The sequence below is a fragment of the Cyprinus carpio genome, chromosome A4 (genome assembly GCF_018340385.1).
Source record: "Cyprinus carpio isolate SPL01 chromosome A4, ASM1834038v1, whole genome shotgun sequence".
In the NCBI taxonomy this organism is placed as follows: Eukaryota; Metazoa; Chordata; class Actinopteri; order Cypriniformes; family Cyprinidae; genus Cyprinus; species Cyprinus carpio.
The window spans coordinates 12,419,627-12,447,099 of record NC_056575.1 but is presented as its reverse complement, the minus strand read 5'-3'; the positions used below and the strand labels follow the sequence as shown (position 1 = coordinate 12,447,099).

The 27,473-nt window shown below is 37.5% G+C and overlaps 1 pseudogene; it reads left to right on the top strand.

Moving 5' to 3' along the window:
• The first annotated feature begins 21,082 nt into the window (after positions 1-21,082).
• On the top strand, positions 21,083-23,212 carry LOC109055025 (annotated as a pseudogene).
• Positions 23,213-27,473: the final 4,261 nt, after the last annotated feature.

The window sequence follows — 27,473 nt, the reverse complement described above, 5'->3', positions numbered from 1 at the left end:
TTGCAATATTTCACGTTTAACCGAACTCATCCAACGCACAATGATGCATTCATAATTAAAACTATTAATCTCATTCTGTTTTGAGTGATTCCACTGCTGCCGTCCTACAATACGCAGTATTAAGCAGACGCAATTTTCCAAATTAAAGTCAGTGTAAGCATTGAGATGATGGTTATTGCTTTGTTATGTTATGGATTGGTTTACTGTCTTTATATCATAATAATGCACTGCAGTCAGACATTTGTTCTCTTGTTCTTGTTCTTCTTTTGGGCCACTATTACCACTTCAACATGTCCACTTTCCTCCTACTGTTCAGTTCCTTCTCCATCCAAATGCAGCCACAGGACCTCTGCTCTTCCCACTTCTCTTTACAAACCACCGAAAAGCACCAAATATCTGATTTAGATGGGTTGAATATATATAGACCATGTGTAATTGATAACTTTTTAAAGATGTGCCCCCCAAGACAAGTCATGACATAATGATACATCAAGTCATGAATTCTTTAAGATACATATGGACCAGCACTTAAAAAAAACACAAAAATGTTCTCTGTCCTATTCCCTCTTAGTCTCCATACACTTGTTTTGTATGTCAGCCAAGTTTTCAATGTGTTGTGAGTGAGCTCCACTGCGTGGGTCTACAACCCACTGGGAATAGATCACTGTAAAATGTTTGTAGCCCATATTGGCCAAAGCCCCCTGGTAGGCTCTCCACTCGTCTGAAATAATGGTAATGCCTGGGACGCACATGCTTTACAACTATGGGGATGAGGTGAGGTCTTGATCTTCTTTTCACAAGCCGCATGATTCGGTGTCTGCATTTATCCCTCACACCTAGCATGCCAAACACCCAGTTTTATTTCCTTTTTTTTTTGCCTCCATGATGTTGATGCTATCCTTGCCCATACGGTGAAAGTTAAATATGTAATTAAAAAAGAGACATACTAAAATATTGAGTAGTTATATTCATTTAACATGTTTTACATACAGATGGGTGACAAATTAAAGAGAAAATCTGGGGAGCTTTATAATGGCAGTGAGCCAGACCAACAAAAGTATGAAGCTAAAGAAAGTGCCTCCATCCACCTCCATCCATCAAAAACATATTCCACACACGGTTCCAAGGGGTCAGCAAAGGCCTTCTGAAGCAAGCCGATGCATTTGTGTGAGAAAAATATCTATATTTAACAAGTTATGAATTAAAATATCTAGCTTCCCCCAGACCGCCTTCCCAGCTTACAGAAAAAGCTTAACTGATGCGACGCTAGCTCAGTTTTTTTCGGAAGCTAAATCTCAAGAGTGGACTGACTGGAAGCTACATATTTTACTTCATAACTTGTTAAATGTTTTTTTTTTTTTTTTTAAACAAAAACACATCACTTCGATTCAGAAGGCCTTTATAACCCCCCTGGAGCCATGTGGAATATGATTATAAATGGAGGGATTCACACTCTTCAGCTCATACTCAGCTAGTCTGACTCACTGCCATTATAAAACTCTGATTATGTTCATCAGAAAGAAGAAAGTCATATACACCCAGAATGAAGCGAGGGCTGAGTAAAGTCAGGGGTGGTACTCATTTGAAACAACCCTCTACATTGCTAGTAAACCACTTTCGTGATTTTGCTTAATTAAATCTTTACTCTAGGCCCACTAGAGTGATGTTTAATATTAGCAAATTTTACTCGCCAGTGTGTGAGTTGTAGGCCAAGTATAAGTTTGCTTCAAATATAATTTCACTCTGTCAACACTCTCTGACTGAGTAAGCTTCCAGTTTTCCTCTCCATCAAACAATATATTTTCAGTTCATCTCAGTGGATGACTTAGCTTGATCTGTGTTTGATGTACCGTAAACTTTAGTGTAACAGCACATGACTCGTTGTCACTTTGGTGAGAGCAGTGAGTCAAAATAACATAGTTCCTTTGGATTTTTTCCACTTTTAAGAACTTCCGGGTGTCCGTTAGATTTTTTTTTTTTTTTTTTTTACATAAGTACTGAATGTCCAAAAAGCACCACCACCAGTACTAAATTAAATTAAAAGGTCTATGCATTCATACATGGTTACCAAGTTTTCATTCTAATTACTAAAGCTCTAACATTAAATAATACTTGATTATCATAATTTCATATTATAATGCTTCACTGACTGATGTTAAGAGTGTACTTTCAGATAATTAAAAGCTGTGCTCATTTTGTTCACACACACACACACACACACACACACACAAATATATATATATATATATATATATATATATATATATATATATATATATATATATATATATATATATATATATAGAAAGAGGACTAGTAGAAATCATGTTTATATCACGTTTAGAATGGGTTTTATGTTTTTGTCTTGTCGGTCCGGCCAGACAAGACATCACAATATGTTAAGAGGCGTAACATTTCTGTCACACGCTTGAGGTATTCGGCCAATCACAATGCGCTGGATAGCTGGCCAATCAGAGCACACCTCGCTTTTCAGACCAATGAGCTTTGTAAAAATCTATGCGTTTCAGAAGGCGGGGCATAGAGGAGAAACAATAATGTACAGTATGTGAAAAACAATGTGTTTTTTAAACCTTAAACCACATAAACGCATTGCATTACACCAAATACACAAAAATAATGTTCTTTTTAGCAGCATCATATGACCCCTTTAAGGCTATACATTATTTCTATGTTCCTAGGAATCGTAGCAAGTTTGTAATCAAGTAACATTTGATAATCAGGTTTTATGCTATTACGATCTTTTTATTATCTGGCGCTTTCCCAATTCACACTGCACCAGTAGACACTGACAAACAGGGAAAATCAACAGATTACAGTACGTCACGTCCCAGACATTCCACAACCAAATAAAGTGCTAATTAGAAATGTTCAAAATACAACAACAGTGGTCGTTACTGCAGTGTGAATTTGCCTAACAGGTTCTAAAAATCATCTTCCCGTTTAAACCCAGATGAGTCCTCTGCACAATCTGACTTTGCTGCAGCCTGGAATTGAACTGCTGGTTTCGTCTGGTCAGAGGAGAACTGAGCCCTGACTGAGCCTGGTTTCTCCCAAGGTTTTTTCTCCATTCTGTCACAGATGGAGTTTGGTTCCCTACACGCTGTCGCCTCTGGCTTGCTTAGTTGGGGGACACTTCATTTACAGTGAGATCGTTGACTTGATTGTAAATTATTGCACAGATACTATTTAAACTGAACTGAGCTGAATGATGACATCACTGAATTCAATGATGAACTGCCTTTAACTGGAAAATTAGTATTTACTGTTTTCATTTTGCATTACTGGCACACTATTTTCCTAATTAATGTTGTTCAGTTGCTTTGACACAACCTGTATTGTTAAAAGTGCTATATAAATAAAGGTGACTTGATTTGACTTATGACGGAAGTTGCTTTCATCAAGAACGGCAAAATTCTCGAGCACTTCCAATCATCTGTCCATGTCTTCTTCTGAATCATTTTATGGCACAGTGGCAAACTTTCCTCATGATACGAGCCATCTTAGAGAGTATTCTGGAACAATGCCATATTGCATCATATCAATTTGTCTGATCCGCAATCCCTGAGCGAACCTGTGAAGTACACAATGATGACTCAGAATAGGAAAAGCGGAGTTGTCCAAATTAAAACAATAAAAAAACTTTGAAATGCATTGTAACATTTTACTATTCCTTCTCTGATGTCAGACATCAGACTCACCTGTAAATTAATATTAGCCAAGATGACAAGCTGAGTTTTGATCTTTGAAAGAGAGACCATACTCGCACTGATCGCACGGCTGGTTTTCTTGCCTTTATGACTTTTATGTCTGCACATCCTTTGATGGTGATAAATGGCAAAATATGGTTTTGTAGACAAAAGTATTTTACCTGGACTAAGAACTACTAAATTGTAGAAAAAAAAAAAAAAAAAAAAGTATGTTTACTTCTTTTGCAGAAGTTCCGCCCATTGCCAAAGCAACAAGCAGAAGAAGCTTTTGCTTAGTCTTTTCTTTATTGCAGTTTTTGTTTCATGCGCAAAGCTTCCCCCTTTACTTTTAACAATTAAGCAAAATATTAAGCCTGAATGGTGTAAATTCAGCATAACAAAAGAAATTAATTTCACTTAGTTTTCATTTACTTTTGTATTATTATTTTATTTGGCCACTTATATTGCAATAGTCTCCATTTATTTATTTTTATATCTTCATGTTTAAAATTTTTGGGGTAGAGAGTGCAACAACAAAAAAAAAAAGTGTAAAATTAAAATACTAAAAATGATAATATGTTGTAAAATAATACTATTTCATAACCATAGAATTTTTTTTTTTCAATAGTGTTTTTCTAACCCTCAGAAGTGTCATTATTTCTGTGTTACAATATTTCAAATTATTACAGAAGAACTGGGATAAAAGTTTATAGGTCAGATATAAAAACTGATGTCTACAATAGTGATCAAAACAGAGTCCATTTACCTTTTGAATGCAATTTGATAATTCAAACAAAGACCATCAATGACATCATTCCACCAGTAGGTGGTGACAAGTGACAAAAAAGTCATTGAATTATTAATTTAAGAGATTCAGTAATACTGAAACAAATAAAGTATTTTTAGTGGGTCATTGAATTATTTGCTCAAACTGATTTTTAAACAATTAAAGTAGACTGCAGCAAATTTTATTTTGTTATAACCTCTGGTAATTTGAATGTTATTTTGTTGTCTAATTTGCAAATAAAAATAAGATCTTGATAATTTAAATTTATTCAGAATCATACAGCTCTGAGCTGCAGGTTATATCTCAAAGTCTTTGTCCAATAAGGGATTTCCCATGACTTTTATTTCCTCACTTGTGGACTTTCTGCAGGAGGGTGCCTCTGGCTTCCGGTATAAATGAAACAGACATTAGACGAGAGTGTTTAGCACTCTGTAATGCTCACATCGCCCATTTCTATAAAGAAATTTGAAATATTGTAAATATGAGTTTCCAAGGTAAAAACTGCACATGAACACCCTTTCATTTCAAAACTTGAATTGCGATGAGCTCGTAATCACGACTTCAGAAGTGGGAATTATCACATTTCCGATAGCAAGTGAAGGCAGCATTAATAACAAGCAGGGATGCAGACTCATCAGGGATGAAAAACGTGACAAAAACACGAGACCCCCCCCCCCAACCCTGCATATCACAGAATATTGTGTGTGGAAGTACACCCCAAAAAAATGTGATGTTGTGGTTATGATAGTAAAGCTGCATACGTTGGCAAAATAGTAATGTTTGCAGTGTTATACAAGCTGTGTTTGGAATAATTACGCAAGAAAGTTTTTGTTTGGTAGCCATTTAATGAGCTTGAGTTTCCTGTTAGTTGTGGCTTTCTGAATCGCAAAAAGCAATAATTTTGAATGCAACATTGCTGTTACATTCAAAATGCTCATCACCAAGACACACTTTATGCGTTCATGAGCGTGATGCTACGTTGGCGCTAATGAATTAAACTCAGGTCAGGTGACGCAAAAAACACCAGAGATTGCTCTGCCTATTTCTGGTGCAAATAAGAAGTATATACAAACTGGGATAACTGTAAAGATATCCAAGACACACCTGAGCTTCAAGGGTTTAGAGGTGGAATAACAGTAATAAAAATCCAAACTAGGTCATTAGTCAACGATGACGATGGGGTGGCGCCAACTGCGCCATTAACCATAGCTTCACGCCAATCAGCAGGTTTGAGCAAGATGGATGTGAAGAGAAAAGCAACACAGTGTGGGAGGAAAATTACCAACTAATACAGCTCAGATGAATATGGTAAGTACTTGTGACAAGCTGTTTGTTGTTTGATGTACTTTTGTCAGGCTTGCAAACTTGGGTTGCCTGGGTGGAGTGAGATTTTGGTAACTCATTGTCTCAGTTTCACAGACAAGGCTTGAGCCTAGTCTCAGGCTATGTTTAATTTTTTAGCTTTGTTAAATTGAGAGAGCTTGGACTTTAATTTTGGTTTTTGTTTGAGATTTATTAATTGATGGTTGCTTGGACTGGGATTGTTGTCAGTGTCATTGATTTGTATCACGGTAATACCTCAAGTGTGTGACGGAAATGTTATGCGCCTTAACATATTGTGATATTGATGGCCTTGTAGGTAAGCAAGATATATGGACAGACGGCGATATCTATGGATATTTAAATGTACACCATGTCGTTTTTGGTGCTCTAGACATTCATAAACAAAACTGCATGCATCTCGCAGAAGAACATTGTAGCCAGAGATACTTCTGTGTTTATGTCAATGACGAGTCACACAGGTACTGGGCTCCTCCACAGAGGTTGGCACCCTGCTCTTTGTAGTCTTTTCTTAAAGCAATAGCACACACCAGAATGATAATTATCATTATTAATATAATTTTTCTCACCTTTACATTGTATCAAACAAATCCCCCCCCCACCCCCCACCCCCCCCGCCAGTAAGTACCCCTGAAGTCTCCATCAAATGCTACCACAAAGTGTTACAACTGGTAAATGGTGGTTTCAGTAAAGCTGAAGCATACAGCAAAATGAATGTTGACAGAAATACGATTGTCATGCAGGCCTCCATTGCTGAGTTGGCAATTGCAAATTCTGAGGAGTACAAAACTATGAGAGCGACCTTTAAAAAGGGAGAAAACATCCAAAAATGTTATGGTATCTATCTTGCATGGTGCCTGGCTCAGCTTAATGTAGACATAATAATAATAAAAAAAAATTAAAAAAATGAAAGCGCAGTGGCCTTCTTGATATCTCAAAGAATTGAGTTATATATTGTTGCTTAAAGGGATGGTTCATCTAAAATAGGTTCGCCACATCATTTACTCACACTCAAGTAGTTCCAAACCTGTAAGAGTTTCTTTCCTCTTCTGTACACAAAGGAAGCAATTTGGAAGAATGTTTCAAACAGAACTTCATTTGTGTACACAAGAGTTCATTTGTTTTTTTGTGTTTAAAGATATTCTTTTGTGTTTAAAGCTACTTGAGGGTGAGTAAATGATTAATAGTCTAACAATGTTTTGTAAAAAAAAATTAAAATAAATAAATAAAATAATAATAATAATTTTATATTTTTACTGTTGGTTAGTGAACATTCTCCAAACACCGTTGTAAATATTGATTTTATTTTTACATTGGTAAGCAATATCTTTAAATTTTATGTTGAGTTTTATGTAAAGTAATATACAATAAATTTACAATTTATGCCTCTTGGTTTAAGATGCACTGATATTAAAAACGTTGTTAAATAAAAGGTGTGTTTTACATTTTAATTTCTGTGCTTTTTTAAGTGCTGGTCAATGTGTATCTTAAAGTAATCATCTTGGATGTACTGGTGCAAAATAAGAATCACCTTGGTGGATGTTAATTGAGATTAATTATTTAGGTAATGACATAATGACTTATGACTTTACATGACTACACATTATTACTAAATCATAAACAACTCATGGACTAACATGAATTTATGACTTGTTGATGTATCATTATGTCATGACTTTATTTGGGGGGCACATTATTACTAACTCATCATTAATTAATTTTAAAGTAGCATGAATTAATGATTTGTTAATGTATCATTTTGTCATGACTTGTCTTGGAGGGGCACATCTTTAAAAAGTTATCAATTACACATGTTCTATATATATTCAGCTCATCTAAATCAGATATTTGGTGCTTTTCGGTGGTTTGTAAAGAAGTGGAAGAGCAGAGGTCCTGTGGCTGCATTTGGATGGAGAAGGAACTGAACAGTAGGAGGAAAGTGGACATGTTGAAGTGGTAATAGTGGCCCAAAAGAAGAACAAGAACAAGAGAACAAACGTCTGACTGCAGTGCATTATTATGATATAAAGACAGTAAACTAATCCATAACATTACAAAGCAATAACCATCATCTCAATGCTTACACTGACTTTAATTTGGAAAATTGCGTCTGCTTATCATGCGTGATTGTAGGACGGCAGCAGTGGAATCACTCAAAACAGAATGAGATTAATAGTTTTTAATTATGAATGCATCAGTGTGTTGGATGAGTTCGGTTAAACATAAATATTGCAAGAAATCCACTGTCGTTCTCTCATGTCTGCTGGTGGCAAATTTATAAACAATTTTACATCGTGCCATTTTCATACATTTCATACAACTTGCTTCTAGACCATGTTTGATTTAGTTTACCCCAAAGTGTTCATTAAAACATTAACTAACATGTAATTAAGTTAGTGTTATTCATGCAGTAGTTTATATGAGTCATGTTGTAGTTAATTTAGTTCTTCATTAGTTCTTGATTAACACATATTTTAACTCAGCATTAGTTCATAGTTAAGTTATTATTAATTCAGGTTAATTCATTCTTATTCATAATCTAATTAATTCATTAGTACGTGATGATTCATGTACTTGTTATTGTAAAGTGTTACCATTATTCCTTAATAAACATAGTGTGTTTGTGATTTGAACAGCTCTCTGATGAAGAACAATAGTTTATTCTGAAGACTGTGTTGTTTGCATTAAGTGAGGAAAAAAGACTATGATTTGAATCTTCTGCTTTTATATGCTGGTGGGTTTTATGTTTTCATTTATTATTATATATAACATAATGACACGATGTTCTTGTGTTTCAGGTATCAGTGGAGTGGATGAGACTCATGTGTTCATCAGTTCTGGTGAAAATGTCCGTCTGCCCTGTAATAATGCTCTTCATGACTGTACATCAACTACATGGAACTATAACAGATTCAGAGATTCAGCAGCAGTTGAACTGATCACTTTAGGGATAAAGAAGAAAGACACAATGAAACAAATCAGACTGAGTCTGGGGTCTGACTGCTCTCTGAACATCAGCAACATCTCAACAGAAGATTATGGATTGTACACCTGCCAACAATGGATTGGTGTGAATAGAGACAAAAAACTAGGACCTGATGCTCGTGTTTATCTGCATGTTCTTCATGGTAATTTTACGATTATGTGATCAATTTAAAAAGGGTAAATTCTTGATTTAATCTCTCATGATGGTTGAAGAGTGTGTGATGTGTGTGTTATTGTGTGTTTCAGTTCAGTCATCCTCACAGACTGAGATCAGTGCAGGTCTCTCTGTCTCCCTCTTCTGTCAGTTGTATTCATATCCTCGAGTCTCTTGTGATGATTGGATCCGTTCTGAGAGAATTCAGCTGTTCTGGGTGAATCAGACTGGTGTTAAACTGACGAGATCAGACTCCAGATATCAGATATCATCCTCATCAGATCACTGTATCATCCTACTACAACACTCCTGAATGAAGATGACAACAGAGAGTGGAGATGTGAAGTTACTCAGAGAGATCAAGTCAAGACCTCAGTCACATACACTGTCAAGAGTTCAGGTGAGAAAACATCTCATCAATCAGTTTTAGAGCCTCATAATGTCAGTAACATAAAGGACTGTTAGTGTATCCAGGTAAGACATTAGAAATTCAAATGCAAAAGGAATTGTGATTTCATTTGAGTTTTGGCAGGTTACATATGCGATGCAGAGAGAGTGAAAAAGCAGACGTGGTAATTAATACTGCTATTTAAATATGACTGGCTCATAACTCATAAGACATGGGAAATACAGTTGCAAATGGACTTTGCTTTTCCATTTGAAATTCGCAAAAGTGAAAACACAAACGGTAATGAAAGATTTGCATTTGGATTATATCACAATTAATGTATCCACATATGGAAGGTTCAATTGAAAATACAATTTGCAATTCCTTTTGAAAATGGTCTGGAATATCCTTCCATAAAACATGCTACTTGTGTAAAATAAAGAATTGTAGAGTTTTGAATGATTAAATATTGTGGTTTGGAAAATACGATATAGAAATTTTTTTTTAACGGACGTTTTGAGAACCACTGTTTTACAGTTTGATGCATCTGACTAACATTCATTCAGTTCACATCGCAAGGCGGATTCAACGGCACAGGGTTACGACTACACGAGGTACAGTCAAATTACCTGTCTCTGTCGTTTTATTGAACCTCTCGGTCCACGTTAACAAATGCATGCAATCACTTCAATTAAAAGAGTAGTTTCATGAAATAAAGTGATACAATTAAAGTGTTATATTATGGATTTTAAAAGTCAAGTCTTAATGGTTCAGTTATGTTGACTTTTCTGAGAGTTGCTGTTATGTTGAAGTGAAGTTTTTTGTGGTTATACTGTGCTGAAGAGTAGATCTCATGGTGTTGGGTTGTAGAATGATGACTGGTGGTGGTTTGTTGCTTCATGCAGTGAATATAGACCGTTTAATAATCAGTGCAGAGTGATAAACGCGATGGTTTTTATTTTGCTCACTGTTAGCATTATAATTTCAGCTGTAGTTCGGTGTGATCAGGTTGTTTTGGGATTGGCTCGTAACTCAGTCTGGTTAAGGTTCCTCTAGTCCTAGAAAGTGAAAATAGGGCGCTCATGTTTAATGGCTATTTCCACACAAACACCCAGTTTGGTCAATGAGAAAATCACTTGATTAAGTGCTGAAAACTTTCACAATCACATTTTATCGTCTCATTTCCATTCTTTCTTCACTGCTCTGTCCTCTTAATTTGTGTGTAATAATGATCTATAATGATCTAAGCAATTAGGGAAATCAGCTCTATAAGCAAAAAAAAAAAACAACAAAAAAAAAACTGACTATTCTGATTTGTGAAATATTTCACAGTGTGGTTTTGGCCTCTTTGAACTCTTTCTTGTGTCCTTAGGTTACATCTTTACAGAAAACGGGGTTTCAGACAAACATGGATTTGTGAAAACTTTCAGAGATCAATTTGACTCTTTCTGATTGTGTTTTAGTCTCGTATAAAGGAGGTATTAATTATATAGTAACACCTCTCTTCTTAACAACTGTCAGTGAAAACAGTGATGATGGAGCACAAACTGTGTGTCATGTAGTGATCAAGTATAAAACTGTGATGTTACTCAAACTCTGAGACGACATCAAGCTGAACTACAGCAGCAGGCTCCTGCACAAAGCTTCTCATCTTCACTCTCACACACCAGCAGACGTTCTCACAGACTGCTTTTGTCCTCACATATCATCTACAAACTTTCATACTACAGACTGTTTTTTAGTGGAAGCTTTAGATGATATCACTTTAAATCTTCTGAACTATGAAGTGCTAACAGCAGCTCAGAGAACCAGCACAGATGAACTTTATATAAATCCTTTATTTTGCAGCAGTTGTGTGTCTATATTTGGTTAAACACAGTAATGTTGATTGTGTCTCTGTATCGTCTCTCTCTCAGAGATTGTTGATTGTGATTGCTGGTCTGCGCTTCATTCGTTCTTCTTCTTCTTGCTCTGATTCTTTGGATGATGATTCGTAAGAAAAGATGCGGTGAGTTTCTAGAGTTCAGTCCAGAACATCTGACTCAGTATTTAAACAGAGTTAAACTAATTGTTTGTATTCTGGCAGCACTAGAGTCTTCTGGACTCTTTTCAGAAATGGATTGTCGTCTGCATTAGAGACTGTATTGGAGTGTCTGATCATAACTGTTCTCATGTTCATTATTTTTCAGGTGTCAGAAGAGCGAGCCTGATGACTCTGTGGTGAGTTTTGTAGGCTGATCATGAGCTGCACAGAGGACTGACTCTGAAATATCAGACTCTTATTACTCCACATTAGATCATGACAAGATAGTCTATTTCTAATGTTTCTGCACTAAAAGCTCAGTGATAGAAATAAATAGAATGGAACCAGTGACTCAATCAACATTTCCATTCATCCTACTCCTGCTGAACAATACTGTATGATTCATCTTCAATTATTTGTGTATATTTTCATATCTGTGAATATTTGACAGTTGCTCTGGTAATATTTCTGTCGTGTTACAATAGGATCCGTCATCCAGAGCTGGGACCAACTCATTGTTTGTGAGTCACAAGTAAATCTTGAGTCTCTGCATTCAAGTCCCGAGTCAAGACAGACAAGTCCAGTCAAGTAGTAAGTCCTCATCTTTAAGCTTCAAGTCCTAAAACAAGTCATTAATTCTGTTTGCCCAAATTGCATCTCTGTATTAATAACTACAGTAAATTTCAGTCATTAATAGTTTAGAATACATATAATAAAGTATAATAATAATAAAGATATAATAATAAGTTGTGGTTCAGGATAAATGAAATCATTGTTTGTGAACAAACCATAGGCCTAAGTGAATGAATAATTTCGTTTCATGTCACCGTTTCATTTTTTAAATGATTCAGTGATTTGTTTAATGAATCAATTAAGTCAGATATTTATAACTTGCTAATAAATTAAATTAGACGCTCATTATATCGCCACCTACTGGCGTAGGGTCTACAGAAATAGACATAGCTTTACTGAAGATGAAAAGTAAATATATAACAATAGTAATAATGTAGGGGCTACAAATCCTTGATAAAAATAATAACCACCAGTGAATGGATTTAATAGACGGAAGGAATTAATAAATGTGTGTTGTAGCTCGATATATTAATTTATGGTTGTTACATAGGCTATTCCTTTAACAAATATTGATAACAACAAATTATTCAAATATCATGCTGTCGCGGAGAGGAGCGCAAAATAGTAATGTAGTTATAATCATGAGGACGCACTGTCTAAGTCTAGTCTGGAGTCATGTGACTCAAGTCCATAACTCTGCTGTCATCAGAACATCATGTCTGTATAACAGATGTTCACTTAAACCTGTACGTGAGATGATCATGACCGTTTGCAGCAGCTGTGTAAATAATGAGTCTGCTTCACACAGTAGTGATGGATGGGTCTTTAACAGCTTGATCTGCTGTGTTTTCAGCTGATGTTTAGGAGCAGACACAGATGATGTGACTTATACTGAAGTTACTGCGTTCAGTAAAAAACAGAGCCAAAAAGAACAAGGTGAGCAACACTTCTTGTCCTCCTCAGGGATGGACCTTCTCTCAGTGTGACCTGTATCTCTTTTATTTCTGATATAAATGTGTGCTGAGTTGAGCTCAAAACCTCATGCTGTAATAACTGTGGGTTTGAAAACAGTCACCTGTGATGTTGATTCAGGTTCACTGTGATGATAAAGTGACGTACGCTTCCATCGGGAGGAGCAAAAAGCTGGAGCTCAGGAAGACTGCAGTCAACTTTACGCTTCTGTGAAACAAGAACCGTCACAAATCAGGCAAATAATCATACAATAATCACACCAGCCAGAGCAATATGAGCCGTATATAATCTTTACTCTAATGGTTTTCATTCAGTGCCGTATATATATGTCCAATGTCTTTTACGTGTTCAGAAACAAGTGAGTTGTTTTTTTTTTTTTTTTTTACAGTATCTGTCTGTGTCTTTATTATATTCAGGCTCTGTTTGCACAAAGTCTAGAAAATAGAGGACAGTTTTACTCTCATAGATCATTCTTATTAAATCACTGATAATCTCAAGTGATTAATTAACAGCTTGCACTAATTATGAGAACAGGCAAAAAGCTACATGATGTAAGGGTTTATCACAATATGACAGGAATGATCATTTTGGTTTTTGAACCGTTTTGAGCAGCTGCTTTCAGCAATGCTTGTAATCTTATATTTCATGTGTCAGTAATATAGTACACTCATACACTAAGGCCTGGTTTCACAGACAGCTTAAGTCAGGACTACACTGAAAAAAATTAGTGTAAGTTTAACTTTATAATATTTTAAAATGCTACAGAGAAAAAAATAACTGTTAATAACATTAAGTTTCTGTACTATATACAGGGAAAAACTGTGAAAGATCTAACCAGACATTCCATGTCATTTTACAGTAAAATGCTGTTAATTGTACAGTTTTTATAAGTAAAAAAAAAAAAATTAATGTATAATTTACAGTCAGTAACTGTAAACAGGTATCCCCTGCTGGACACTCACAGTTGAAAGTATTTTGTTTAAATAATCATGTTTCTTAATAGTTTTTGTAATCATTTATCTACATTAAGGGTTTTATGTTATATCTGCTGTTGTTTAATGAATGTTTATTGCATTATTTAAGAGTCGTGTGTGTTACCCTGATGGTGTTTGTGTGAATGACTTCATCTGGATATTAGTATGTACTTCAGCTTGTGGAAAGCTGCTTGTGATGAGCTTTGATTCTTCACGTGGCTCTCTGTTTTACCCCCTGCATTATTATGGTGCTCGCCAGTATATGTTAAAAGTATAAAACACATTTTAGTAGCAGTGTGCATTGTTGGATATACTGGTTACATTTCAAATGTTCTTGTTTGTACAATGTTTGTAAAATGTTACAAATTTAACTGTGATTCTGTAAAAATACGGTGAACAGTTGGCACGGCCTGATCTTTGAGCAAAAGTATTTTGGCAAAGCCAGCATCATACTGTGATTTGTTCTCAAAACAGTCAGCGGTGAAATGTACTGAACACACCTGTGAATTAGCACTGATGTGACCGGGGACGTTTGCTTCAAATAAACTGAATCCATGTTTCTCTGATGTGGGGATTGTCACAGACCAGCCAGGCTCTCCTCCCAGCCAATCACAACGCAGGAACTCTCCCAAATACTAATCACACACACACACACACACTGCATGTCATTACCTTCATCACACGGACTGCTCCTGAAGCACACACACCTCACATCAGTTCTCTGTCCGCTCTGGATTGTTAAAGTTGTGGATACTTCCATTCCCTACGATCATCTTCAGTTCCTGTTTCTCTTGTGTTCCCAGTCCTCTGTGTGTGTGCGGGGTTTGCCTAAAGACTTACTTGTCAGCGAGTTGACTTCTGTAAGGAAAGGACATTCAGTTATTCACGTATCGCAGTGAAAAGTTGATCAGTCCGTAGAACTGTCCATTCATACCATTTAAACAACCTTTTACAGAATATTGAGGCATTTACAAGCATTTAAAGCATAACCTATATGGGTTGCTTTAGAAAGATTTGAAACCTTTCATAATCGTTTTCATTGCAAATCGATTTTAGCACCATAAATAGACTGGCCATAAATAAAACTGGCCATATTCAGTGTTCATGCGTGGAATGTCCTTAACATTCTATCTAAAAATGATGTTGCAAACATGCATAACATAACATAATAGGCTATACTGTACAACATTTTCTTTGTACTGATTAGATTTTAAAGACAATGCCTGTAATTGTTTGTAGAACATGTGACTGAAGATATGTTTGCTCTGTTCTCTTTGCATTTAACCATCTTTAGCCAGCATATGAGTTCTGAGCACTTTGCATGTTGTCAAATGTTGTATTGTATTGTATTATATAATAACCATATGACTTTGAATACACCTTATGTATGTTTTTAAGCATTCTTAATAAATAAACTTAATAAATATAAACTTGGCTAAATGTTTTAAATAGTAGCCTAGCCTAATGTAATCTAAATCTATTTATTAGATTCATATCTTGGCCACTTTCAAAATAAGTATCCAATGTATAAGTATCCAATTGACAGTCAGCTGGCAAATAGATTGATGTGTGTGTGTGTGTGTGTGTGTGTGTGTGTGTGTGTGTGTGTGTGTGTGTGTGTGTGTGTGGTGTGTGTGTGTGTGTGTGTAGTCCTAAGTTTTAAATGGGAGGAGTTAATGAAACAGGAACAGAAATGGAAACTTTGTATCTGACCGGCTTTTATGGGAATTAAAATCACCGTTTTTTTTTTTTTTTTTTTTTTTTTTTTTAGCACAGAAATAGAATCACAATTTTATTTGAAAGGGTTTCATGAGAACAATGAGAAAAGTTAATACATTAAGAGTCTAATGACAAAATACAAAAGAACAACTTCTACTTCTCCAATGGAAATACACTGAAGAGCTTTGAAGAACAGAGAAGGTGAGTGAAGGTCATGTGTTTAAACACACTGATAATCAGGAAGCAGTGCTAACACTTTACAATAAGCTTCCATCAGTTAATGCATTAACTAACGTGAACAAACAATGGACAATACATTTATTACAGTATATTATTATCTTTGTTAATGTTAGTTTCACTGTAGTTCATGTTAATTCACCGTGCATTAACAACAAAACTACAACTTTTAATTTTAATAATGCATTAGTTAAATGTTAAGATTAAACATTAAGTAGGGTTAATAAATGCTGTAGAAGTATTGATCATGCTTATTCATGTTAACTAAAGTAGTTACCTAGTGTTAACAAATAAACCTTTTTGTAAAAGTGTTACTAAAGTGGTTTATGACACAGAATTTAAAATACACAAAGAAGGCTGCTGTGTATTCTGTAGATTTTATAGCAGGTTACAATGAAGCCTAAAATAAATATATACTGAAGGAATATGAAACAATTTCTGAATTATAAGCCAGAATTAAAGCACAAGGCCCGGACTGGCTTTTGGGAGAACCGGACAAATTCCAGGTGGCTTGGCGGCTGATTTTTTTTTTTTTTTTAGTTACTGTTATTACTGATATTTTATATTTTTGCCTTCTCAATGTACCAAAGTGCTAATTTCCTATTTTGTCATACGTTAATAAATTGATAATAAATCATAAATCGGTTAGTCTTGACTGACAGCACTGTGATATACGAACGGCTCACGTGTGTTCTGCGCTTCAAACGACGGTATCGAACAGAACCCATGCACGAGACTCGATGAAGGAGAGAAAGTGGCCAGAAGAAGCAGCAAAATGTAGCAAAAATGCCTGTTTAGGGCTTCAGGTGCAGGTCAGTTTCATCTGTAAAGAGTTTCCCTTTCAAGGGAACTTCGAACTGCGTCCTCTAGGGGTCGCTATGGGGAACACCTCGTCGTGACCCGTGTTCTGTAAGCTACAAATGAAAAAACACCAACGAGTTGGCCGGCGACAGCCTCTGACGTCACTACCGGTGCGACTATAAAACAGGCACTGGGAAAACACGTCATTCTCTTCTTTCGTCTTCCACTGACTGTTTTTGTTTGAAGCGGGCATCTGAAAGAACCGGTAAGAGCGCTCTTTCTATGTCTATCATGGCGACTACTAGCAAAGTGTTTAGACAATGTATGCATCCGTGTCGGCGTTATTTGACACCTGATGACACACACGATCTTTACGTGATTTGTTTGGGTAAAGAGCACGCACGCGATGTCTTTGAGGAGGCAATCTGCGTGCATTGCGAGCATTTTTTCAAGAAAAAAGCTCCGCTCTCGTTCGTCTCTCTTTCCCCAAAAAAAACAAAAAAAAAAAAGGCAGCCATCTGCTTCCCGCGGTTCAGGACCCGCCGTTGCTGAGGCACGGAGGAGAGGAATGAGGCTCGTGAGAATTTCAGGTGGATCTGTCTGACTGGTTTAAAGAGGGATTTTCCCTTTCGCGCTCAAAATGGCGGCGGACGAGAGAGAGCCTCGGGAGGATGATGTTGTATCTTTAAGCACTTTCTGATACTGAGGTTAGTGCTCTGCTGGGTTTTTACCCAGGAAAAGCAGGAGATATTTGAGGATGGTGAAGAAGCTGAGGGCTGAGCCTTCTCAATTCTCCTGCCCTGCGTATGTAGAGCTGTGTGGAGTTTATGGTTCGCGCCTCGATGAGCGTTATCTTTCCGACCATAGCCCTCCAGCTCAGGTGAGCCTTCCATTTCTGCCTGATCTCCATACAGAGATCGAAAGGAAATGAAAGAGGCCGTTTTCTTCTCGCATCCATCGGTTTCGGCATAAGAGTTTTTGCCGAGATCGAGGCGATACGCGAAAACGGCTTTGAGAGGATGCCCCCTGCAGAAAGAGCTTTCATTCTGCGGGGGAGACATCCTCTCTTAATCTCCCTCCTTGCCATCTAAGCCCCTTCTAGCAATGCATCTTGCTTAATGGCAAGGCATACGCAGCAGCAGGTCAGGCTGTGGCTTTATTACAAAATAAATGCTTCAAGCATATCAGACTGATCTGCTGAGAGACCTGGATAGAGGCGAAGGCCTTTTTCCTGATCAGGTAGCTGAGCTGCGCCGCACCACAGGCCTCTCTCCGGGCTACCAAGCAGGCCGCCTCTGCCAAGCGCAGGACTATGGCGGCCATGGTGGTGGCAGAGAGACATCTGTGGATGAACCTGGCAGACATCGGGAAGAAAGAAAAGGCTTTCTTCTCGATGCTCAGGTTTCGCCTTCTGAACTTTTCGGTATTTCCGTTGAGACGGTGATCGAGAAGTTCGAGGAGACGAAGGCGCACTCCGCTGCTTTCAGATCCTTCGTTCCACGAAGGCCCAGGTCTGAGCCCGAACAACATAGGGGTCCTGGCCTGTCTCGATCTGAGGATCAAAGACGGGCACAGACGGCTAGTGTCGCGACTCGCGCTCCTCCCCCCACCTGCGGGCAGGGTTAAGAGGAATTGTGGGTCACAAGGGGGTAAGCAGAACCTAAGGGATGTGATCCAAACGAGGCAGCGTTCTCGTCTGAGTCAGAGTGATACTGAGGTATCTACTCGTTCCCTTTAGGGATTTTTAACTTCTGCTTTTATCCTCCCCTTCCTAATTCCCCTGTAAACTACCAGCTCTCCACCTGGTCGAGGTTAGGTGGAAACCTCTAACGCATAACAGTCTCCTATGCTGGACCTATAATGTTTTTGGCTGGTTCTATGTTCTTAGCAACCACCTTACTGATGGTCCGGACTAAAAGGAGGCGCCCTTGAGCGGGGCTCCAGCGCAGGAGGGTGGAGTATCAAAAATAACCCTTTCTGTATACCTCCCCTTCTTAAATTGCTGGTGGTTATGTGTCTACTAATAAACTCTGTGAGTTTCCTTTGCAGTGCTCAGTTACAGTGTTTACTAAACACTCGTCAGCACCAGCCATCCGGCTTCATGTTCCGGTATTAGGCGGCTGAGATCACAGGTTTCTGCGGGAGCCTCCTTGATCATCAGGCCTGGCACAGCACTGCAGGGAATTTCATGGATGTCCGGCCAGGTCACCCTGAGGGGTCTCCTGGCCGCTTAGGTGCTGTCGCATCCAGCGGGAAGTGAAGGTGGCAGTTACAGAAGTCTTCTTGTATGCTGCCTCAGGTGATGCTCCCCTCGCTCGAGGTTTATAAAATTCGAGCTTGCCTCTCCCGTGCGGTTCAGCGCCTCTGCGATGCTTAGGAACCTTTAGGTACACACGCTAAGCTCTGTGTACATTCTGAAAGCCACATGGTGGTCAGTGTGCGCGTGAACACTTTGCGCACTTTCTAAAAATCCACGTATTGGTAAGTGTGCACGCAAGACTCTGCGCACTTTCTTAAATCCTGTATGGTAAGGGTTACGCGCTCCGCCTCGCTCCCTTTCTTGAGATGATTAGACCTTGGTTCCTTGGGCTCCATTCAGCCAGTGTGTATTTGTTTATACACCTCAAGCATCGCTTCCCTCAACATGAGGGGCTATTCGGGCGATTCTCGTGGTAGTTTAGCAGCACTCCCCTTTTCCAAGAAGGGTCGCCTATGAGCGTGCTTCTCTGTATTCAGGAGTTCTCCTCTCATATGAGACTGAGTTCACTGTTTTTCCCAGAGCGCTCCAGCATTATTTCCACAGATCGAGTTGATGACTCTCAAACATACTTTTTTGAGATGCACCATTCCATCTATGAGCTGCTCTATCAGAGTGCCACGAGAGCCCTTCCTTAGAACAGTATTTGAAAATCCATGATATGGTAAGTGTGCACGTGAAGTCTTTGCACACTTTCTGAAATCCACACTGTGGTAAGTTCGCACGCTAGTACTCTGCGTTCTTTCTAAAATCCTATATGTGAGGGCTTCGCGCGGTTGCTTCGTGGCCTTTCTTGAGCTGGTAAAAGCCCCGTTTCATCTTGGGCGCCACTCCACCCATGTATCCTCGGATACCTATCTAAACAGGGTGTTGCTACTGAAGATCTGTTGAGACAGCTCCTTCAGCAAGCTTTTGCGGAAGCAAGCTGTAGCCCCTGTGTGACAGGCTAGACTTAGTATAAAATGCTAGGTTCCTAGCTGTATCCCTTTAAAGGAATCTTTCCTGATTCCAAGCCTTTAGCTCTACCACCGGGCCGAGGCCCTAACAATTAAGTTGGGTATGTAGCTTAGGCCTTTGGCCGTAAGGGGTATTGTCACAGACAGCCGTCTAAACGTCCCTGGGGCAACTCCCATTGAAATGGTAGAGTTGGTACTTAGTGTTCGCCATGATTCTGGCCTGCACTCCCCTCAGCATGGCGGCGTGGGTATACTGTTCCCCATAGCGACCCCTAGAGGACGCAGTTCGAAGTTCCCTTGAAAGGGAACGTCTCAAGTTACGAATGTAACCATGGTTCCCTGAGTAGGGAACGAGACACTGCGTCCTCTAGCTCCCTGCCATGCTGCGGACGCAAGCTTCAGACGAAGAAGTGAATGACGTGTTCTCCCGATGCCTGTTTTATAGTCGCACCGGTAGTGACGTCAGAGGCTGTCGCCGGCCAACTCGTTGGTGTTTTTTTCATTTGTATGCTTCAGACACGGGTCACGACGAGGTGGTTCCCCATAGCGACCCCTAGAGGACGCAGTGTCTCGTTCCCTACTCAGGGAACCATGGTTACATTCGTAACCTGAGACGTTCTTTAGTAACTTAGTTGAGTATTAAACTGCTAGCACCTGTTAGGCTATCAGGGGCACACTATTTTTAACATCATTCAGAATACTGTGCTAAAGGACATCATTATTGGAAAGTTACATGAATAAATATAGCAGACAGATATTCTCATGGATTTATTGTATATTAAGGGAGGGAGCTTGAGCAGACAGCAACACAAAAATATCACACCTAAACCTAAAAATGCAATAGTTTGTTCAGTATTAGGATAAAAAGAACTGAAAAGAAAAAAGAGGCCAAAATGGTACCTTTTGGGTTACAACAGCTTGTCACATGGAGCAGTACCCTTAAAACGGACGTTGTTTTGCCTTTTACCCCCTAATAGGTAAATATTAGTACCTTATATGTGTTCGAATTACTATAAGGTACTAATATGTACTTATTAGGGGTAAAACAGGTACAATCTACGACCTCTTTTGAAGATGGATTGAAGGTTTTTGCTGATCTTCCGAAACTGCTGAAAGAAAACCAAGAGCTGGTGGTTCCTCTGAGAGTTTGGCTTTATCCTCTGGACAAACTTCACTCAAGAGCTTCAAAACTTCAGAAAAACATCAGCATGGATCTAATGTTAGACACTGAATCAGTGATTGAGAGTTTAAACAAAGCTGAGATGAAATGCAGTGATCTTCTAGAAGACTCTCCCGCTCTGACTTTTGCTGCATTTCATGATAAAATACTGCAAATGAAGCAAAACTGCTACAGCTACAAGTTGAGACTGGTGAAGAAACTCGGCTCTCTGCTGCCAAAGATCCGTGGAGACGTGATGAAGGAAACTGACCTGACTGATCTTCTACAAGAACATGATGCATCTCCATTCAGAGGAAGAGATCTTGCAGAATGGGTGACGGAGGGAGAAAGAGAGTCTGAGATCATTAAAACAGTCCTCAGACAGCTGAAGGATGCTGGTGCACAGGTGGAAGACAACATAGATGCCATCATGATGGATCTGGAGGTCGGGAATCTGGTCAGTTACACATTCACATCTCTGGACGGCTCAGATGTGCTTCTTCTTCAACAAACTTCTTATCTGAGTCCTTCAACACAAGGAGAAACTGATGAGAAGAGCCCTGATTCAAAGCAGAAGTCTTGGCTCACTCCTGAGATCCAGAAGACTATTTACACCCCTCGGCTCTTAATGCATCATATTTACTTCTTAAGCATCAATCCTAAAAATAATAATAATAAAAAAAGTAGATTATTTGAGCATCAGAGTGTGAAAGAAAATGTTTATAGTAGGAGTGGAAATGAATGGTCTCATGCGACACATGCCGTATATTCCAAGAGTACTGGTGGTAGATGAAAGGTGGCTTGGTACAAAATAAATAAATAAATACAATAAAAAAATGTAAAAATGTATTATTTAACGACAATCTTGACCTTGAGTGTTGGTCTCTCTAAATGATGCGCTGATGAGACGTTGGTTAATGCGGCAGGAACATACACAGGAGAATAAAATTAAAATAAAAAATGCAACATGAAATATAGTGCCTAGAAATCTCAAAATAGTATCAGTGTACTTTCTTCATTTTTGAGTTATACCTGAGGATATCTCCAGACTGGAAATCTGTTTGTCAGAGCACAGAATAAGAAACTGTGAGCGTTTCGTTTGAGCTCGTCTCACTCCCTTTCTCAAATATAACTGAACTGAGTTTAGATACATGTGATTAAATGTAGTAGATTGCACTAGTTACATGTTTTATGACAGACTTATTAAATAGATAAAAGTATAACTTCTAATAAGAAAAATAAAGTGAACAATATTTAAATGTGTCATATCTATGAAGGGCCTGAATCTTGTTTTTTTTTTTTTTTGAGACTAAAAATATTTTGCTGTGTGAACAAACACTGACTGCTCTGTCATTATCAATAATTAGTCAAACGTTGCTATTTTCTCTCTTCTTAGCTTCTCAGCAGGTATAACTAAAGTGATTACAACTCTGACAATCATTTCTAAATGTTCTTCATGTAACTCCTAAATTATTTTAACCCCTTAGCATGCCTGTAAAATTCCTGTAAATAGTTTTTATTTTTTCTTGTGACTTCTCTATGATTTTCAGGTGCTGAAGGTGAAGCAGGTGATCAGGAGTGTTTAAGGATTGTGTTGATCGGGAACACATGAAGTGGAAAGAGTGCACAAGGAAACACTATTCTGGGAAGAGTGGAGTTCAAGAGTCGAAGAGGCTTGTATTCAGTGATCACTGTTTGTCAGAAGGGAGTTGGTGAAGTTGATGGTCGATCAGTAGCTGTGGTTGATACTCCAGGACTCTTTGGCACATCACTGTCAAATGATCAAGCAGTGGAAGAAATAGTGAAATGTGTTTCACTCTCATCTCCTGGACCTCACGTGTTTGTCATTGTGTTGAGTGTGGGGAGATTTATTCAGGTTGAAACAGACACTGTGGATCTGATAAAGAAGATCTTTGGTCCTAAAGCTGCTCAGTCTGTAGAGGATTATGTGAGGAGAAGCAAGTCTGCAGAACTGAAGAAACTGGTCAGAGATTGTGGAAACAGATTTATGGCTTTCAATAACAGAGAAAAACAAGACAGAACTCACGTGACCCGACTGTTCAACATGATAGAAGAGCTGAAGAACAGTAATGATGGTTGATACTTCACTAACATCATGTTTGAGGAGGCAGAGATGGCCATTAAAAAGAGAAACAAAGCGCAGATGAGGAGAGAATGAAGATGGAGAATCAACTGTGAGAAAAAAAAGAGAGAGATAACTCAGAAAAGAGTTGAAGATAAAGAGAAAAATAGAGCAGAAGAAACAAGAGACTGAAAAAAAAAGAAATGATCAGAAGAGGAAAAACTAAGAGCTGATCAAAAAAATAGAAGAAATGAAGAGAGATATTGAAAAGCGTGCATAAATCTACAGCAGTATTTAATTAAGGTGAGACACTGCAGGTGAATATGGTATAAAACAAAAACAAAAAAAACTAATAGTTATCACCTTACTTACCAAGTTGATTGATTAAATTGATAATTGCAAACATTTTTTGTATTACAAGTTTTCTAAAATGTTATATTTAAATATGCAAATTAGGTATTATTTAATCAAATATGCGCTAATTTGCATACATTTCTAGTACAAAAATCTGAACACAGGATGAAGTCAGTTTCAAAATTCTTGTTTTTTTTTTTTTTTTTTTTTTTTACATATTAGAGTCAAATGTTTTTACAGAATGAATTCTGGGTATCTCTTTTTGTCACTCCATAATTCAGAAAATACTTTGAACAGCTAGAAAACAATATATTTTCAACCATTTTTTGTGGAATAAAATGTTGTTATATAATCAAGAAAATTATATATGAACAAATCCTCTGTAAAAACCTTCAGAATATAGACAGGAATACACATGTAAAGTTTGGTGTGTGTAAGTGCCACTGAAGTGGAGATTTATGGCTCAGAGTTTGGAGAAAAAAACTCATTTTGAGAAAACGAATAACTTACCTTTTATGTTTTGTAATTGAAATCTATTGACACAAATAGATAAAGTGCTATAAAAGAAACACTTAACAGTGTCTTTTGGATGTTTTCTTTCCATAAGTCTGAAAAAAACACTTTATGAAAAGCCAAAAAGCCCAAAATCTAAATATTGACAGGTGCATGAAAAAACTCTGTATTTGCCTGCAGTGTCCTCTGTCTCCCCTTAAAACAATCATGGTAATTATACGTATTTCCTGCCCAAATTCCAGAAATGATACACAGCTGATTTGCTCATTCTAGGAGCTATAAAAAGATGTATATGTGAAAAATGATAACTGCTTGAATACAGACATACAAATTGAAATATTCATCTTTTCGGTTCTCTGTCCTTTCTGTGCTGGCACAAGAAGGCCACATTCATTCCTCATCTCCAACAGAACTGGCTTACTGTGGACTGATTTTTCTTTGTGTTTTTGGTCTTCAGTTCTAAAATTATATATAACAACAATAATACAGATGAACTCCTGAGTTCATCTGTATACATCAGATTCAGAGTCTGAGAAAAAGACCATCATGCAAACCCTTTTCTTCTTACAACAGATCACCAAAAGACCGTGAGTGAGGGAGTAAAGCAAAACGATGAATAAAAAGAGTTCTGTGTGTATGTTTAAAAGAATGAGAGGAAAGCAGCATTAGAAAAAGCATTATCTTCGATAGCAAGCTATATTAATATTAATCATTTTACATATCATTACATGCTGCCGGTATTGTTGTATGCATTTTAAAGGCCTCTTCACATAAAGGATGAGAAAACGCTGCAGCTATTTTACATTTAAGCACACAGCGGAACAATATCATTAGAATCTCTTTCAGAACTAATTTTTCCAGCTGATGAACAATAAAAACATTGACAGCCAATCTAGTGTTAATTTCGTTAACGAAAACTAGGACGAAAAATGTTTGTCAACAAGTTTTTTTTTCCCCCGATGAAAACAAGACGATAATAAGGTCATTAAATGATAAGACTAAATGAACATGCAATATCGTTGACGAAATAAAACAAGACTAAAATTTGTTTAAAAGAATAAAAACTTCACCAAAACCTTTTTATTTTTGTTGAAAAAAAGTGGAGGCAAAACATTTCTGACTGCTGAACAAGACTATTGTGAGAGCGTTTATTGTGAGAGCGATAACTTTGCGGTTGCAAGATATTAAGAGATCAAATCCCACATTTAGAGCTTTTCTGTCAAACGGATACGTTACTCTGCCAAGCTTTTTGCTTTATACAATCTGGCAACCATTCATACGCTCTCTCTCTTTCTCTCTGCAGAGGTGCCATGATCTGAAAAAAACTACATACAGTGGTGGACGAAGTACACAAATCAAGTATTGAGTAAAAGTACAGATGCGTATAATCAAATATTACTCCAGTAAAAGTAAAAGTACTCCTTTTTCAATTTTACTCAAGTGAAAGTACAAAAGTACTTGATTTTTTATGTACTTAAGTAAAAAAGTACTGATAGATTTATTTTGCAATTTTATATAGGCTACTTAATTTAATTTTATATTAGCACATCTTTTTTTTTTTATAATCCTACTGCTCAAAAATACCTGGGATTTTTCCCAAAATAAGCACTATATGGAGTCAAGATATATTTGTGTTGTTGATATGGAAACGTTGATGAGAGAGACTGTGAAGCTTACACTGTGATGTACCTGAGAGAAAACAGATCTGACCACCTGATCTTCACCAGGAAGAAAAAAGTGTTTTTTAAAGTTTGTTGTTTTGCAGAACATCACAGTTATATATGACATGAGAATAAGACCTTTAGTTAGGAAGAACATTTTAAGGAAAATATAATTGTATTTTCATAATGATTTTTTTCTTCTCAAACCTTGTCTGTGGTGTAAAAACACTCCTGGCCAAATACTCCCAGAGTGTGCATCACTTCACACTTTGATAATTACTATAGTTACCATGTTCTGAACATCACAGCCTTTCTTTCCCCCCAGGTGTAATCTATCTAGGTGGTTGAATTAAAATATTTGGACTTTATATCTTTTTTATATCTTTTTGTTAACTGTTTTAAAACTGATGCATACTTTGGTTATTTTACAGATATCTGATATTTTACCAAAACAAGTGCACTTATTGACATTCACTTCAATGTCAGTCCAAAGCCTCTACATTAATGGTACTTATGAAACTATACTGTAATCTTATATATATATAGGCCGATGGACAGGTCTCTAGCATGTGAAAATTTTACTGAAAATGGCCCGAGTGTTAGGAGAGGGATTGTTTATGAGGTAGATATAAATAGCCTATCAGCAAGCATCAAATTGGTAAGTTTTAACTAGACTTTAGTGGAGACAGCAGTTCGCTTGACAGTAAATAAGGATCTAATCCTAAAGTATCTATTTTTATTTATTTATTTATTTTAATACCATTGTTTTTCGTTGTTGGTGGATTGTTATTTTGGTTTCTGGGGTGCGTTTCCCAAAAGCATCGTTAGCCAACTATGATCGCAAACTAGTGTCGTTGGAACGACAGCTCTTCGCCTGTGGTTAGAAGCACAGTTCGTCGTTAGTTTGCTGTGTCGACGTCATTATTGCGCCGCACCTGGGCTGTGTTCTATTCAGAGTTATCGACCCTATGCCCTATTCCTTTCGAAGATTTCACCATACACTCTGAGTGATTTGGAAGAAAGTTGTGGTGCGTAGATATTATATAATTCACATTTAAATATTTTTTTATTTATCACAAATTCAGTTTGAAACTATATAGCAGCATGGCCCTCGCAATTATTCTCCCTTCGAAGTGCCCTCTGAAAGCATATAATCATGCCGATTGGAACACAGCCTTCAATCGTTCGTGCGAAGAAAAGGTGAGTTTGTCAAGTGAGTATTTTAAAACATACATAAACGCTTATTTCAAATATAACAATATTGGTAAAACAGTATGTTAAAAGTTTTCACTTATATCAAATGTTAACACTCAAATCACAGTATTTTAAATGAATGTACCCAAATAAAGTAACTCAGAAAAAATGTACCTAAAGTATAAATGAGAATTTTTACAGAATTAGAATATAGAATATTCTCTACAAATGATGTGTGTGTGTGTGTATACACACACACACACACACACGTAGAGAATATTCCTATATTCTAAATCTGTAAAAAACAAATTCACTCATATTTTATAGGTAGGTGATACTCTCGAACATGTGAATAGGCTAGAGGTCGATTAACTCTTCTGAGTAACACAGTCCTCCCAGTGCACGGTCAATCAACGGACTTACGTCGATCCCACAGCATATACTAACGGACGAAATATGCCTCTAACCACAGGGGAAGAGCTGTCGTTCCAACGAACACTAGTTTGCGTGCAGTTTGCGCATGTATCGTTTGAATCTGTTATGTGTTTAGGGACACTCGATTCGTGTTGAACTACGTTGGTGGAACCGACGGATACTTGCGACCAACGCATAGTGTTGTCTAACTCGATGCTTGT